Genomic DNA, 15,691 nt, shown 5'->3' on the forward strand with positions numbered 1-15,691 from the left:
CTTAACTTTCCACTTAGTGCAACAGTTCTCCCCTGGAGTGGGATGGGGGGCAAAGGTAAAGAGACAGTCATGAGACTGTGTGACCAAAGTATTGTTCAAAGTATATCCTGGAATCAGCAGTTGTCTCATTTTCCCCCTTTTCCTCCACAAGCCCTCCAGAAGGTTAATACAGTTTGTGTTCTTAGTGGTCATGCAAAGCGGCACTGCACCCTTTCCTCAGGATGTGTCCCATGCAGTCTAATCTTTATACAAACCGCATCCTGAAATGAGAGGTGAGGGTCATGTTGCCACACATGGAAACCAGAAACCTTTCCTTAGGCTTCTTGTAAATGTCAAGACTAAGTGATGAGCTTTGAAAAGGTGAAGGGAATCTCCCCACCCTCTCCATGGACCTTTTGGCACCGCATTGTGCGGCATGAAATCCGCTCCACTTTGGGTGATAAAAGGAGTGCTGCTCTTTCTGCCTTTTGGCACCACTGACTCCCTGCCACCGGTTCACAGTGACAAACGGGCTGTAAGCTGCTTATACAGAGCGGCCACAGTGGCGGCTGCACTTTGCCCCTTGGTGGCAAGGCAGAGTGCTGTGCGGGAATGAGGAGTGGCTACTCCTGACACATCCCCACCTACTCTGGAGAAGAAATATGGGCAGGGTCACATGCACTTTCCTTAACAAACACCCTCATTACCTTGAAATTACAGTTTCCAAAGGGGTACTGTTCTTGCTCTGTGTAATTTAAAATGATGGCTCTGTGCTATTTTTAGGGTGGTGCTTTCTTTCCACTGTATGTCTGCATGTCAGTTATTTAGAGTTTTTTCCTCCACCACCCCTAATTCTGAGAAAACCATAGAGAAGTTATGAAGAAATGGTGACGAGTTAACAGACAAAGAGACCTAAATTTGCTGCTCCACAAATGAAGGCAGATCAGGCAATAACTTCTGCAGAGGGTCCTCAACTTTACCCTGCTAGAACTGAAAAGAAGAAAAGCATTCTTGTTGTGCACAGAAACTGCCAACGAAGGTGCCAATGGCCATGTTATCACCAAGGGTTAGATCTAACTTATTCATTTTGCGATGCTTATCAAAAAGGCATTGGACAACACCAGCTTTTGAGCTGCAGCACTAACTTGGTTCAGGACTGAACCAACAGCCTGGCTAAGAAAAGGCCCTGCAAGTTACGGCTGTGGCTTGAGGTTTCTGGGAAAGTGCAATAAAAATGTTGCTGTGAAGAGAAGCAGGTTGTACACACTCCCCCTGCTCTGTCCTGCAAAGCAGGGTTGCACTAGAGTCTGTGTAGTCTCCCTTCTGATAATGAATCTGTTTTAACCCCTGAAATGGCATCATATCTTTTGCTTGGTACAGTGGTTAACTACTGAAGGGTGTATATAAATACATGTACTCTTCCGTAAATCCCACTATCTGGCAATTCTCCACAGTAGCCTGGACCTCATTTCATGTTGCTTCTGCTTCTATTAGAGGTCAAAGAGACCAACCAAGCATGTAAATAAACTCCCCATTTATTTCCACACTGCTGGGGAGCTCCCTGAGAGCACAAGCCTGCCATACAAGCACTATTTCCTTGTAAGCCAACTGGAAAGCCGTAAATATCCCAGTTGCCTCCCTGTAAGCCCATTATATTTTTTTACTATTTGTTCCCTGTACACCTCCAGTCACGTTTGGGGTGATAACAAGTCTTGGGTTTGATCTGCACCTGCTCCATCTGAACAGATCTTCATTGGCTTACCCTGGTTACCGGTTTGACTCTGTTCTTTGGGGTAGTTCAGAAGGGGTTCTACCAGGACTAAAATATATTTCAGTCTTTTTTAGTTCCCTTCCACAGACACTTGTGTCTGCAAGCACCTATGAAGCTGAGTAGAATCACAGAAGGCTTTAGAAGGACAAGGAAAGACTTTTAGTGCTACTTAGGCAATGACGTCTCACGCTGCAATTTCTCAAGCCCCTGATTAGCCACCACATAAACCTGCCAGCCTCTCTGCATTTCGCATCAAAATGTTCCAGGCTTCTCAATTATTTCACGTGTGTGTCTAGAGGCATCAGTACTTCTTCCTCATGCCAACCTCACTAGCAGCTGGGTGGGAGGGAGCACGAAGGTCCCCGATAAAGCTTTATTTTTCATGCATTTCCTCAAAGTAAATTGCGATGGAGTGGGAAAGCTAGGTGCACAAAACTCTTGTTTTCTTGCTTCCAGGACAGCCTGTCCAATTGCTCTAATGGAAACTAACCCAGTTTTTAATAGAAATGCCTGCAGTCATCAGAGTAGGAACACAGACTGGCTCTTCCCTAGAGCTGAGTGGTAACATTCACTTTCTCTGGCCTACTTACCCATGTCCATGCAAAGCACTACAGATTTTGCTTTGCATTTGAAAGTTTGGAGTTATTATGCCTAGACTGCATGGGGCTGTGGGTTTTCACGTGGCTTCTTGAATGTTTTTGAAAGGTTAAAGCTGAGGGGAGAAAATGGTGTCATTATCAAGGGAAAGGAAGGTCACACTTTTCCTATCACTCTATATCTGATTGCCTGCTCTCTCCTTCCTCTGCCCTACCCAGACTATGAATAGGGAGTTCGGAGGTGTTTCCTGCAGGCCAGCTGCAGTATCGTTGCTGGAAAGTCTCAGTTACAAGTGAAGAACACAGGCTGGATCAAAAGTGATGAGTTACTGGTGACTGATCTCAGCTGATGCGGGAAAAAATGACTCCTCGGTGAACTGGGCTAGTTCCCAAAAAAAGAATCCATCACTTTGGAAAAGAGATTAACGGAGTACATCCAGCAGCTCTGCTGGCCAGTGGACAGCAGTTTGCACTGCAGCCACCGGATGAGGCGTTGCGTTGTGTCATTGTGAGATTATTTATATCTTCCGTTGACTAGCACATTTGTTTCCCCAAAGCAGAGTGGGTGTATGATTTGCTATTTTTTATTCTTTATTAAGTACTAAATATAAACCAGCACTGAAGGGTGTGTAGAGCTGTAGTGCTGATTGATTTGGACGGGATGGGAGGAGGGTGAGGAACTCCCCCTGTCCACAGAGGTCTTCTCTCCTTCTAAGGCGTTCACAAGCTTCTGAGACAAGCAATGAATTTGCCTTTGAGGAACAGTTCGACTTAGTCTTCAGAATTAAGAGTATTTTATACCTCTTCTCTCAAGCACCACAAAGAATTTTACTAATAAAATTATTTGCAGTGTTGTGTGTTCATGATTTATGCTAGAGTGACCATCTATTCTGATAGTTATAAGCTCCTGTGGTGATACATGGCAAGGAGGAATAAGTTTATGTAGTGTGGAACTGCAAAGTGAAATCTTGAACCAAATCTGTTGATAGCTGTAGAAAACTTATATGACTAATCATTTATATCAAGAAAGCTTTTCTCTTCTTCTTTTGATAAGTTTTTTTGGGGATTTTTTTGGGTGGGTTTTTTTTTCAGTCTTGTATGAAGTAATATTTTAGTCTTGTAGTAAGTGAAGTTTTAGAAGTACAAAATTACTGGTTGTGTATTTCTAAATCCAATGTTTATATAAATAAAAAAGAGAATGGATAAAACAATTCTGCTACTTCTGCAAAAGCTGAGTAACGTAAAAAAAAAAAGAATAGCAAGTTCTCATACTGGGTCCCATATAACCATTTAAAAGTCTGCAAGGTGTAAGGCTGAAAGACCTCCTGCTTTTGAGCAGGAGACCCAGGGTTTGTGGCAAATGCTCTTCTGAGGCTTCCCTACATGCCTGTCTGTGTGCACTGTTAAAAGCAGTGAAAGATTTTTAAAATTTTTTTTAAACATTAATAAGAATGTAAGCTGAAGCTGAAGCTCACCAATGTCTTGAAACAGATTTCGTTCTGATATTCAAAACATTTGTTCTTGGCTTCTTACCATGATGCTATTCCTGTCTGATTTACCTTTGCCTGTGCATGTATGGAATACTGAACAGCAAAGCATAAAGCACTGAAAAGCTGGCAGGCAAGTTGCTTCTGTGAGGGACCCTTATCCCTAAGGTTTCAGATTTGTATTAGACCAGATTCAGCTGTGATATACTTTGAAACGTCAAATCTTTAGAAATTTGCCTGAAATTGATGGGAACATGTGCCTGTCAAAACGCTCAGGTACCTCTAGTGGCAATTATAATTCTATTATGTTCTTTTTTGTCAGCTTCCACTGGCAATGCAGAGGCTTAAACTATTGTCTTTTAAGTGGAAAAGCATATGATATTTACAGTTGTATAAGACCTGGCTCTCACACTATGATTTGGACCATAGATACCAGGCTTTACAAACCACAGTTTGGTTGAATTAAGGCAGCCTAGTTACTGTGCATGAAGAAGCATAGCAGCATGAAAGAAGTATGTGGGAAAAAGCAATAAGCGTTTTATCAGCTGAAAATAGGAAAAATCTAGGTGATTGATTTTATGAGAAACTGGTTTTGACAAGTCCAAAAATAGGTAGCAGAGCCATAGGAATTTTCCACCCATGTGTTCCCATTTCAGAGCCAGCTTAGTTAAGCAGAGTTAAAGTGGCTTTTTGGGTCCATTGTGAAGCAGCACTTATGAACACTGTTCAGTCTTATTATTTATTTTCTTTTATCAACAAGCGACCATTGTTTTACATGAAAACTGTTAGAATAAATACAGATTCCTTTAGGAACATGCTGTGGAAAGTACCTACCACTTTTTTTTCAGCTGTACTCTTAGAGACTTAGTGTATGCCTCTTGCTGTCATAGATGTTTTTTAACTGAATTTCAGGGGTGTTGTCTGTGCTTTATTTTTGAAGCAGAGCATTGGAGCATGCTGAATGATCCCTTGGGATCTCACTGTTTCTGTTGATGTTTTCTTTGGTAGTAGCTTGTATTCAGGTTGCATATAAATCCCATATGCCTTTGTGGCAGGTGATAGCAAGATGCTGATTATCCTAGGGTGAAGTAAGGAGAGGTGTCTGACATTCCTGTCAGGCATGGTTACTACAAGTGCAGAGAGGAAAGCTGGAAGCTGCAAAAGCCCAACTGTGAGTCATGTGGACACTGCTGGGAAACTGAGTTTTCTTCCTAAAATTCCCCAAAGGTGGTACAGGACTGGCCTTGAAAGCCTCTGTGGGTTTTGCTTGTGCAATTTAAGGCTGTGATAAAGAGGCCCATGAAATTGCATCATGTCCTGTATTTTTTGAATGGACTTCAGCTGATTAAAGCTAGAAACTCAGCTCAGCTCTGAAACAACACTTTGTACCTTTGGCACCAGGAGACTGCTCTGAAAAAGGTACTGTCATAAAGTCTGTATAGTACAAGCATCCAAGGTACAAAAGTTAAAGTTACAAAGAGAAGCAGGCTGGTGAAATGAGAATCACAGCTGGCCCAATGATAACAGTGTTCTGGGTTCAGCTGTGGCAGTCGTTCTTCTCCTTCTTGGTGGCTGGTGAAGTGCTGTGTTTCAGAAAATAGTTTCAGAAATTTGTACAAACTTGCCTGTGACCTTCAGGCCAAATAGTAACTTGCCTTTCCTATTCTGTCTTCATTGATATTTTTTGATTTATTCTTTTCCACATATCTATTTTTTCTTCTGGCTGCTTGGGGATATTTCTCTGCTTTCAGTGGACAAGTTGATCTTGTTCTTTGCTCTCTAAGGTTCTGATAGAAATTGAATGCATGTTGTGCACAGACAACGAAACTATAAACTTATGATCATGATTTGGATATCCTTCTTATACTTGCTTTGATTGTGTTTAGCATTTACATAATAGAGTCTATTAGGCATTCATCGGGGACTGTAGTGAGGGCAATGGGTTAAACTTAAACTGGGGGAGTTCAGGTTAGACATAAGGAAGACATTCTTTACAGTGAGGGTGGTGAGGCACTGGAATGGGTTGCCCAAGGAAGTTGTGAATGCTCCATCCCTGGCAGTGTTCAAGGCCAGGTTGGACAGAGCCTTGAGCAACGTGGTCTAGTGTGAGGTATTCCTGCTCATGGCAGGCGGGTTGGAACTAGATGATCTTAAGGTCCTTTCCAACCCTAACTATTGTATGATTCTATGATTTTTGAGGAGGTGAACAAAAAGATTTCCTTGCCAAGGCAAAGATGGTTACTTTGTAGATTAAATGTCTGTTCTATAGTGCCATCGTTGGGGTGTTGTACAGGGAGCAAATGCCTTGTTTATTCTGCAATACTAAATGGTCTTTTAGAGGATACTGTACAATCGTTGTCTTGGTGCTGCTTATCAGAGCTAATAAAGACTTATTTCAGTCTGTTGAGCCAACAGGAGGGACATTGGCTGCTAGTAAAACAATTTAATTCTGAAGGTTTGAATCTTCATTTAATTATAAAAAAACACTGCCTTTCACCACCAGTGTTATGCTACTGGTTGTTGCCATAGCAGCTATCTTATATTGGGGGAAAAAAAGTCTATATACTGAGTTAGCCATAGATTTATTTTTAAACAAAACTCTGACTGACCTCAGAGAACAACTTGCATGCTTAAATTTAAGTATATGCTTAAATGTCTTGATAGAGTTTAGCACTTCTCAGGGATATTAGTATGCCTGAAGACAAAATCTTGAATTTAGTTGAGCAGAGGTTGCCTCTTTAATAGTCTATTGTGGCAACAAACAATGGTAACCGTAATCTGGCATTCAAAGTTAACAACCTGAAGTTAATGCTTGCTTATTTCAGAATTATACTATATTTAGAAACAGTGGAAAATAAGGAGCTTTGCTAGAGCGGAAATACAGGACACAATTGCCAAATAATGTGAGAAATAGCAAAGTTATTGCACTACTAAGCAAGAGCATTACTGTAGCATTCAGTGGAAATTGTCCTTGCTTGATACCCTTTCAGCTATGCACATATGAATAGCTTCACCCATGACAAGTCAGACTGTCCTGGGTTAAAGACATTGACAGTTGAAAGTGGCAAAACTTTGTCCCAGACACCCTTGGTGAATTTGTGGCCATTGCCTCATACTTTCAAATACCTGTTTCCTAGGATGCAGGCTACTTGTGTCAACAAATGTTTTTTGGTGGTGAACGAAGGTAATTAATTCATGCTTTGTGTCTGGGCTTTTGATATGCATAGCTTCAGATGTGTCTCACTTTGTCTTGGCCTTGTCTTCATGCTGAGCCTGATAAACTTTCCTTTATTAGCTATTAACATGTGAGTGTCCTCTTCCTGCTTAGTTTACTCACATTGAACATTTATCTTCAGAAGTGGGTTAAACAGGAAAATGCTTTTGTTACTCATAGGATAAGAGTGTCCACACATAGGGAGTTAAATATAATTACTACTACATGTGATGCTCTGTGGCATTCATGCAGCTAGGGGGACTGTGCACCTGCTTTACCCCAAAGACAGCTGATTTCCACCCAGCAGTAGATGAGATTAGACTAGTCCTTTTCAATAGGTAAGTTGCCTTGAAAACAATGTTGTACTGACCACCTTGACATTCATGCTAATTAGAAGGGACATGTAAATACTTCTATATGCAATGAAAGCTTCCTACAGATGTACAGAGGGGCAGCCCAACTTTTGGAGAGGTGATAGTAAGGGAGTTACCCTGAGACAAGATGCAGATGCAGACTTAAAGGTACCTACTGGAAGGTGCTCATTGTGTCAGTAGGAGTCAGGCAGTTTTCGACGAAGTGAGGAAGTGTGAGCTGATCCTGTTCCACCAAGGCTGCTGGTAAACTTGCTAACTGATCTTCTCAAGGGCTGTCGTACTGGCTGACAGTGTGTATCTTGGAAGGAAAACAAATCTCCCAGTCATTTTCTGAATTCCATCAAAAATCCAGTAAATGGGAAATAATTTCTAAAATAGAGGTTGGAATATCTGCTATAATCTAATTTAGTAATATGGGAATATGCAAAGCACTGTACAAATCTTAATGAACTAATCCAGCAGATGTCTGGGGTGAGAAAAATACTTTCTCTGTGTTACAAACAGGGGAAACTGGGATACAGAGAAGATCAAAGATTTAGCTAGGCCCTTTGGTTCTGTTTTTAATTAATATTTATCATGTACAAAATTAGCCAGTTAAAAAAAAAAAAAAAAAAAGTTGTGTGAAACTATAAGCTACAGAAATCAGAGAAATTGGTTTAAGTGGAGTTACATGAAGATTCTACTGATCTCCAGACACCAGTGGCTTTCAAACATGGTGCAGGAGCATCAAATCATCTGATTTTTCTCCTGGTCAATATTTTTTTCCATCCTGCTATGCTACTCAGGTGCCACCTTGCTGCACTACTACTGATGATATTGCTACAAAACCCGGAACAGAAAAGAACCAAGAAACTAGTGTGGGTACAAAAAATATCTTGAAATTGCCTTGTGTTATATTAAAATCCATGATCCTGAATACCATCTTTTTGGTGCTTTACAGCAGCATAATTCCACCACCCTTAGCCTAGTACCTCCTGATTTACACTACTGTGTGTGAAATCAAGCTGTGCTTGTAATTTGATTCTGTGTTTGCAGTTGGAAGGAAACTATTTTTTTCTGGGCTAGAGTTTCAGTATCAGAGGCTTATGGAGCAATAGGGCTTGAAGAACCTCATGAACTTGTCTAGGCTTTGCTTCTGTTTCAGGCCAGCGTAATTATACCTGTATGTTTATTAAGTTTGTCCTTGAAGACCTCTGATAGTAGAGTCTGCAACCTCTCAGCCACCCTATTCCAGTATCACTATCTGTACTGCTAAAATGTGTTTTGCTAGCATCCAACCTGAATTCTCCTAACTAACTGCAAATGAAGGCCATTACATCTTCTTCCCATCCATGCTGGACAGGAAGATTTTATTACTTCTTTTGTCTTTTCAGCTTTTCATATGTGTTGCTAGGTGATATTACCCCCATGCAAGTCTTCCTTGTATGCCACACTTTCTGGATCTCTCTTGCTATTCGCTGCTTCCCACTAGATTTCTTCACACTCACCATGAAGGCTATGGTATCCATGTGGGAGCTTGCCAGAACAGAACAGGGCAAAGGACTGCTTCCTGTATCTTATGTAATTTGAGAATTACATGTTAATGCTGAACAAAGATCAGCTTTGGACTGTTAAAGCCCTCAGGATCTGCTCCTCTAATGTTTGAGAAGCCCTTTCCCCATATTTTTTCAATAGACCTGCTCAGATTCTGTATGACCATGATCTTCTTATGACACAATATGCAAACTATATTTTTCAGGAAAGTATTTCCAATTGAAGGAAAATTTATCAGGAACCGAATAAGTAAATTCTTCATCAGTGAGATAAAACTAGCTCAATCACCAATGCGCACAGGTTCCTATTTGGTTCTGCATTTGGAATTTGATTTCTGTTGGGATATATTGCTATTTCTCACTGAACGCCAAGTAGGTAGGAAAGCCCAGATTAAAGGTACATACTTTACCTTAAGCTATTACTTTATATATTAGATATATCAGGTTATCTAGGTCAAGTAAGTTACATATCAGGTAACTACTCTGGATTAGCCAGTGGAACCACTCATTTGCCATTGGAGGCACAGCTGTCTGCCAGCCTTTGAAATTGCTTAGGACTTTGAGGTCCCGGTTGCTTTTTGGTTACTTTATTCCATTGGGTGACTGGCTTTTCATTCTGGTACTTATTTTCCCCATCTGCCAAATAAGACAATATTATTAACTTCCCCCATCCCAGGCTGGTTGGCTAGTCTTCCGCTCACTCATCTTCCTCTCAGCAGTAAAGATGAAGCATAGATTTGCTGGTGAGGGAAAGGTAGTAGTCCCATGTCAGCTCTCCCCAGTGCAGCAGAAACATGTGGTAGTCACAAGCCAAAATTGAGCCGGCGCACTCCAGTTCCCACCTGTATGTGCAGCAATACAAAAGATGGGTTTCTCCAGGCTGGATGGAAGTGGAAATAAATATGTGGAATTCCCTGGCACCCAGCCTGGTGCTTAAGTTATGGGGATGTGTGGCTTCTGGAAGACGCCATCACCCAAACCTTGGTTCACAAGGACAGGGATGTATCTGGTTTTGAGTAATTGCCAGCAAAATTACCAGCAATCACTGTATATGATCACTGTATGTCAGTGAAGTCTTGCATGTCAAGAAATTTTGGTTTTACTACTTTTTTTTTTTTCTTCGCATTTTGTAGTTTTTCACACCTGTGAAATGTCTTTTGGATGCAGCTGTGTTTAGCTGTATGTAGTTGAGACAGGTAAGCTCCAGCATTGCAAAGCTCATGGTAAAGTTCAGGATAGCTGGCAATATTTGATATTTTTCTCCAGGAGTTTGGAGAAATGTCTTAGTCACTGCTTTTATTAAATTTAAAAAAAAAAGAAAAAGAAAAGAAAAGAACAGGCAAACTTCTTATGACAGGTCAGAGGAAACCTGAGAACATGAACAAATTAACCACCAAGGGACCAGGAGTCTAGAAATCAAGAGCGAGAGCTTGGACATCAACCACTGAAAAAGTCTGCATTTTCAACCCCAGCTGACAGCCTGGGGGGCAGAGGATGGGAGGTGGAAAGGGTGGAAAGAGAGTCCTCTGAAATGCTTTGAGGTGGCCATCCTGCTTGACACCGAGCTGCAGCTTTTCTACAGCCTCACTCAAACACCAGCTTGTAGCAGCGTTGATGTGTCGCTGCCTCCTGGGTGCTGCTATTTAGCACAGCAGCAGCTAATTAAACCCTGGGAAGCACCGCTGGTTAAGTGAACCTCAGCTACATCTGCCGAGGCTGTGCCTTGGGGACCCCTTAAAACCGGAGTGCCGTTACCTACTGGCATGCCGGAAGCTGGTGGAGAGACTCGCAGCCCTCCAGCCTGCCTGGGGCCAGGGGCTGAGTTGACATCTCTGGACCCCATCTTTCCTGTCCCCGCAGAGGGTGGTGGAGGTGGCAATGGCTTTCAACCCAGACCTCCCCGGCAGCTACTGCCTCTGAGAGGGAAGCCCGCTCCCACCAGCACCCTATCACGGGAACAGGCTGCCTGTCAGACCCGAGCTGCCATTTAGAGGTTTTTTAACCTGGAGGTGTAACTTGGTGGGTTTTTCTTGTTTCTCTGAAGAAAGGAATCACTAGATGGCACTGCATCACCGCAGGACAAATCACCTCCCTCTGTCTCTAGGATGGATGAAAGACGTTGCCTACCTCTATTTTCAGCTGTCTGTTTTCAATCTTTACCAGCGAAAAAAACAAAAAACTGGATCGGTATTAATAAAAATGTTTTAGCACAGTTTCACTCGCTAGCTTCAGGAGTGCTAGCCCTGAATCATATGCCTATGGGACTTCTGGATAGAATAATACACGTTATATGACTTGGTATTTGTACTTTGCTCTTTTAGCTTGTTTCTCTCTGCTGTCACCAGTGCAACAGACTCGGAAGGCTCAATGGAAAAAAATGGGATTGGATTTTTAATTTAAGATTAAACTCCCCCAAATGTAGGTGTTGTTTGGGGATGCTGATCCCAGCTAGGTTTCTAAGATCTTAAAGCAAAGGAAAATAATGAATGTATGTGATTAGCTACATGCACACAAATAGCTAATCAAGAGCCATCCATTGACATATGAGTATAGACAGCATTGTTCATCGTGCCATAGTTTCAATAAATTCTTGTTATTACGTGCTGCAAGTATCCTTAATCAGAGGCTTGACCAAAATTACCTTCAGCCACGAAGCTTGCAAAATTGGGTTGTCTCATGATACAGAGTTGATTGCAATAGTTTAGCATTTCTATACCTATTTGGGATCCATAAATTCACAGTTTGTCAGAAAACAAATATAAACTGATGAAAAAGCCTTTACAATGCATGAAATGTTTGCTTTGGTCTGAAGCCCAAATGAAAAGGTTTTGGTCATTTCCTATTGCCTCAATGAACCTTAATATACTAGTATTTCTCTCTCCTTTCTCCAAGAAACCTTGCCAAGTAACAGCACTTGTAAGGAGAGGGTGTTTGAGCTCTTTACAATCTCAGAGCATCAGTCTTACCACTGTGTTCTCATTAGTAGCTGCTGTAGCTGGAGCACAGTTACAGAGGGCAGAAATCTCATCCTTGAGAGGAAGAAAAACCTACTTAAAAAATTTGCAATAAATTGCACTGTACATGAAACTGTGATTCTTGGCTTAATGCTGCTTTAATCCATTTTTGTGTTGCAAGACCATTAAGATAAAAAGTGTTTGAGTTTTCAAAGTGAAAGTCTTAAAAGGAAAGGTGCTACAACTGTGCCCAGTATCCTCCCTTTTCTTATTAAGGGGGCTCATTAGGCTAGAGCTGCAGCCTACTAATAATGAATGATGACAGATAAGCTTTGTCAAATAATTCACGTTTGCTAGCAGTCACTGGACATAGATTTTTGTAATTATTTTATTGTATTTCCCCTTTAAATTCACAAATAGTTATTTATTCCTGTGAGATCTCATTGCAGTTGAGGGATGTGATACATCTGTATGCTTCAGTCTCTCCATGGCAACTGTAAATGGGTCAAGCATCAGTGCAGCCTGGCACACAACAGCTATGGGAAGGCAGCTGCAAGAGTCTGCCCTCACTGTGCCCTATGTTATCCTCACCTGGAGGTCCCATGGATGATGCTTCCTAGGAGAGTATTGAGTGCTGCAGCCAACAGATATCATGGAAAAGTTTTGTTGGTGGTCAGTAAACCTTGAGAATCCCCTGGATCTGATATAGGTTCTATTAGAGGCTATGTGTTTAGAGACCTGATGTTGCACAGACCCATGCTTCAGGTCCATGTGATTATTGCAGATGCATTATGATGCTTTCCCACACCACAGCAGAGCTTGTTTCAAGCTGTTTTTCAGACCCATGACCAAGAAAGAGCAACTTGGGTTAAGGCAGTCTGAGGGAAGGGCTTGTAGGAAAGAGAAGGTGATGGAATGACTGTCCTGTTGTGTGCAAGAGAGGAAGGAGAGCTGCAGGCACAACGAATGCAGGCTTTGCTCAGTTGCAAAGTAACCTAATTTTCAGCACATCGGGACCAGGGAGAATTCACTGAGGATACACATGCAGAGAAGCACAAGCAAGAAGGGGTGTCATGGTACCTTGGTGCAAGGGTACCTTGGCATTAGGCAACCCCATTTGGATCCCACATTATATATGGCTTGTGAGGCTACATACCTTTCACGTGGATAAACAATTACAGGGTTTGAGGTTAACATGATTTAGTGCTGAAACTAAAATGGACAAGATGAAACAACAATTAGAAATGACCCTACTTTGCAATATTATGAGAGTATTTCTAGACTGACTGTGGATGGAGAAAACCCAGACATGTACATCCATACAAGTATAGTAGTGCTAGACAGACGAAAGGGAGGCATGCATTAGGGTTATGTAATAGGAACACTGAGGGTTATTCTGCCTGTAGAAACTGAGGTGTGGAATTCTAAACCTAATCTCTGGTGCCTGTAAGACTTGCAACAGGATCTTTTCGTTCTCACGGTAGTCTTGATCATTCAGTGGTAGGAATCTTTTTCTCTGCTGATCTGTGACATGGGGTGTTATATTTTCTGAAGAGTGCCTATCATGCAATAGGATCATAAAATGCAAACAAATTCTTCTGAATAATCATTTCAATTGCTGTAGTAAGAAACAGCCTTGACATTATTCTATCTGTTAGTAGTGGTGTCTGCTAGGAAAACTTATGTCCAGTTGACAGTCCACATTATTGAATGTCAAGTATATTGGTCAAATATATGTCTGCTAGGAAGAAGAGACTGATTATCACTTCACTGAGGGAGAGGTGAGTTTCTATTCACCATAGGGAAAAAACCCAGACCCAAAGTAATGGCAGTCACACACCTGATGGAGCTACTAGCACACAACCTTCACCTGGAGAAATGGTGTTTTTGTCTCTGTGGCCATGTTTATGTAAGAAAGTAATTCTGTGCACAAGAAGCAGATCAGTTGACTGGGGTAGATGGATCACCATCTAATATGTCAAAATTGTTAATGGTTTTGTTATTTTAATATAGACCAGATTTAATCTGGTCTCGATATCCCCATTTCACATGTGGTTTGAGGCTGGTTGAAGGACAAGTCATTGATTCAGCCACTTACTGTGTCCATTATGGACTGGAGTGAGTTTGTTGCATAGGTGGATGGAGGAGAGCTTTTGTGAGTTTCCTCCTCAGAGAATCTAGTTTGAATGGGCTAAGATGACTCTACGAATCCAGCTGGCAGATGGTAAATTGGGACAGTCAGAGTTTCATTTCAACTCTGAACCAGAAGGGCAGTATGGGCACAACCTGGTGAACACAGCAAGAGTGGGCTGTTGGGGTCAAATGCTTCTGGTGTTTAAGTAGTGACTGTTTTGTTCTCAAGTCATTAAAAACTCAGCAGGGAACTAGTTCCTTTGTCTGCAATATTGTTTAAATGATCACTTAGCTCACCATGGCAGTTAATCTTTTTTGCTTTCTAAAATACATGTCATGACACAATTGTTAGATCATTTGCCCTCAGGGTGTTCTTCATACTGTTTTTCTGACCTGTTAGCACAAAATCCCTTCTCTTTTGATTCTCTAAACATATAGGTGAACTTATCTGAGTCATAAATGCTCTCTTGTTCAGCATCATGTGGTGGTTAGAGTTATTCTTTAATTTAAGGACAGCTAATGATCGTTTTTTAAAATGCTTACATTCCCTTCAGTTGCAGAAACTGAGATACATGGAAACTGATTTTGGAGGGGTGTGAAGCAGTAGAAAAGCCATTCAAATCACTGGGTCTGTACTGCTTTACCCCTTCTGAATATTATTGACTACACTAAATTGAGCATCTTTCTTTATTTTTTAAAATATTAGATCTACAAATGAAGAAATATCTCTTGATTTTATTCAGCAAATCTCACCATCACACAGTATGGCTGTATCAATTCAATTAAATTAACTCATGTCATTGTTAGTAGTGGAAAAGGAGGGAAAAAATGAACAGCTGGCAAAGAGATTCACATTGGTATTTTCAGCTCAGGGTGCTCACCTTAGCCTAAGAACTTCTCAAATCACTCCTTCTCCACATACACAGCTATATATAGCTGAGAGTTGCCTTAAGATAGCAATTACTTCACTACTTCCTCTTAATTAGCATGACCTCTCCCAGTGTAGGATCAAGAAACCTGGAACTTGGTGTATTTTACCCTTTATATACTTAGTCCTATTTCCAGTATAATTTGGAGTATGTCGGAGACAGCGTCTGTGCTGTGGTTCAGGGCAGCATGTGAAGTAGAGGCCTGACACAGAGCACCATGTTACAGTCATTTTCACAGACTGTTCAGCCTTAAACTTAGCTAAATTTCCTCTCCATACTTTCTCCTGAGTTACTTGAATCCTCCAGATCTCACTGGTCTGATAATTAGATGCCTTCTGTTTTCCAGATTCAGTTTATTCAAAACCCTTTGTTCTTTTGCAACACAATTTATTAGTTTATTTTTTTCCCTAGCCTTTATTTTGCTAGGTTAAAAAAAAGTAATGTCTCCTTTTGTCCTTTCATGAAGAAAGTTTTTCCATTCACCTGATTAATTTCCATTCACCTGTTGCCTTCCCCAAAAAAATGCTAAGTGGATTTTGTTGAAAGTAGGTTTGTGGAATTATATACAGCATTGTAATGTCTTTTGCAGTGGCAACACTATTAGTACAACTCCATCTTTTTTTTTTGGGGGGGGGAAATAGCTTTATGTTGCTCAGGAAGTCTTGTTTTGTTTTGTTCATAGGTTTTCTAGTTACCCTGAGATTAAATAAAACTTTTATTTT

The sequence above is a fragment of the Nestor notabilis genome, unplaced genomic scaffold (assembly GCF_000696875.1).
Source record: "Nestor notabilis isolate BGI_N333 unplaced genomic scaffold, ASM69687v1 scaffold1642, whole genome shotgun sequence".
NCBI classification, from domain to species: Eukaryota; Metazoa; Chordata; class Aves; order Psittaciformes; family Psittacidae; genus Nestor; species Nestor notabilis.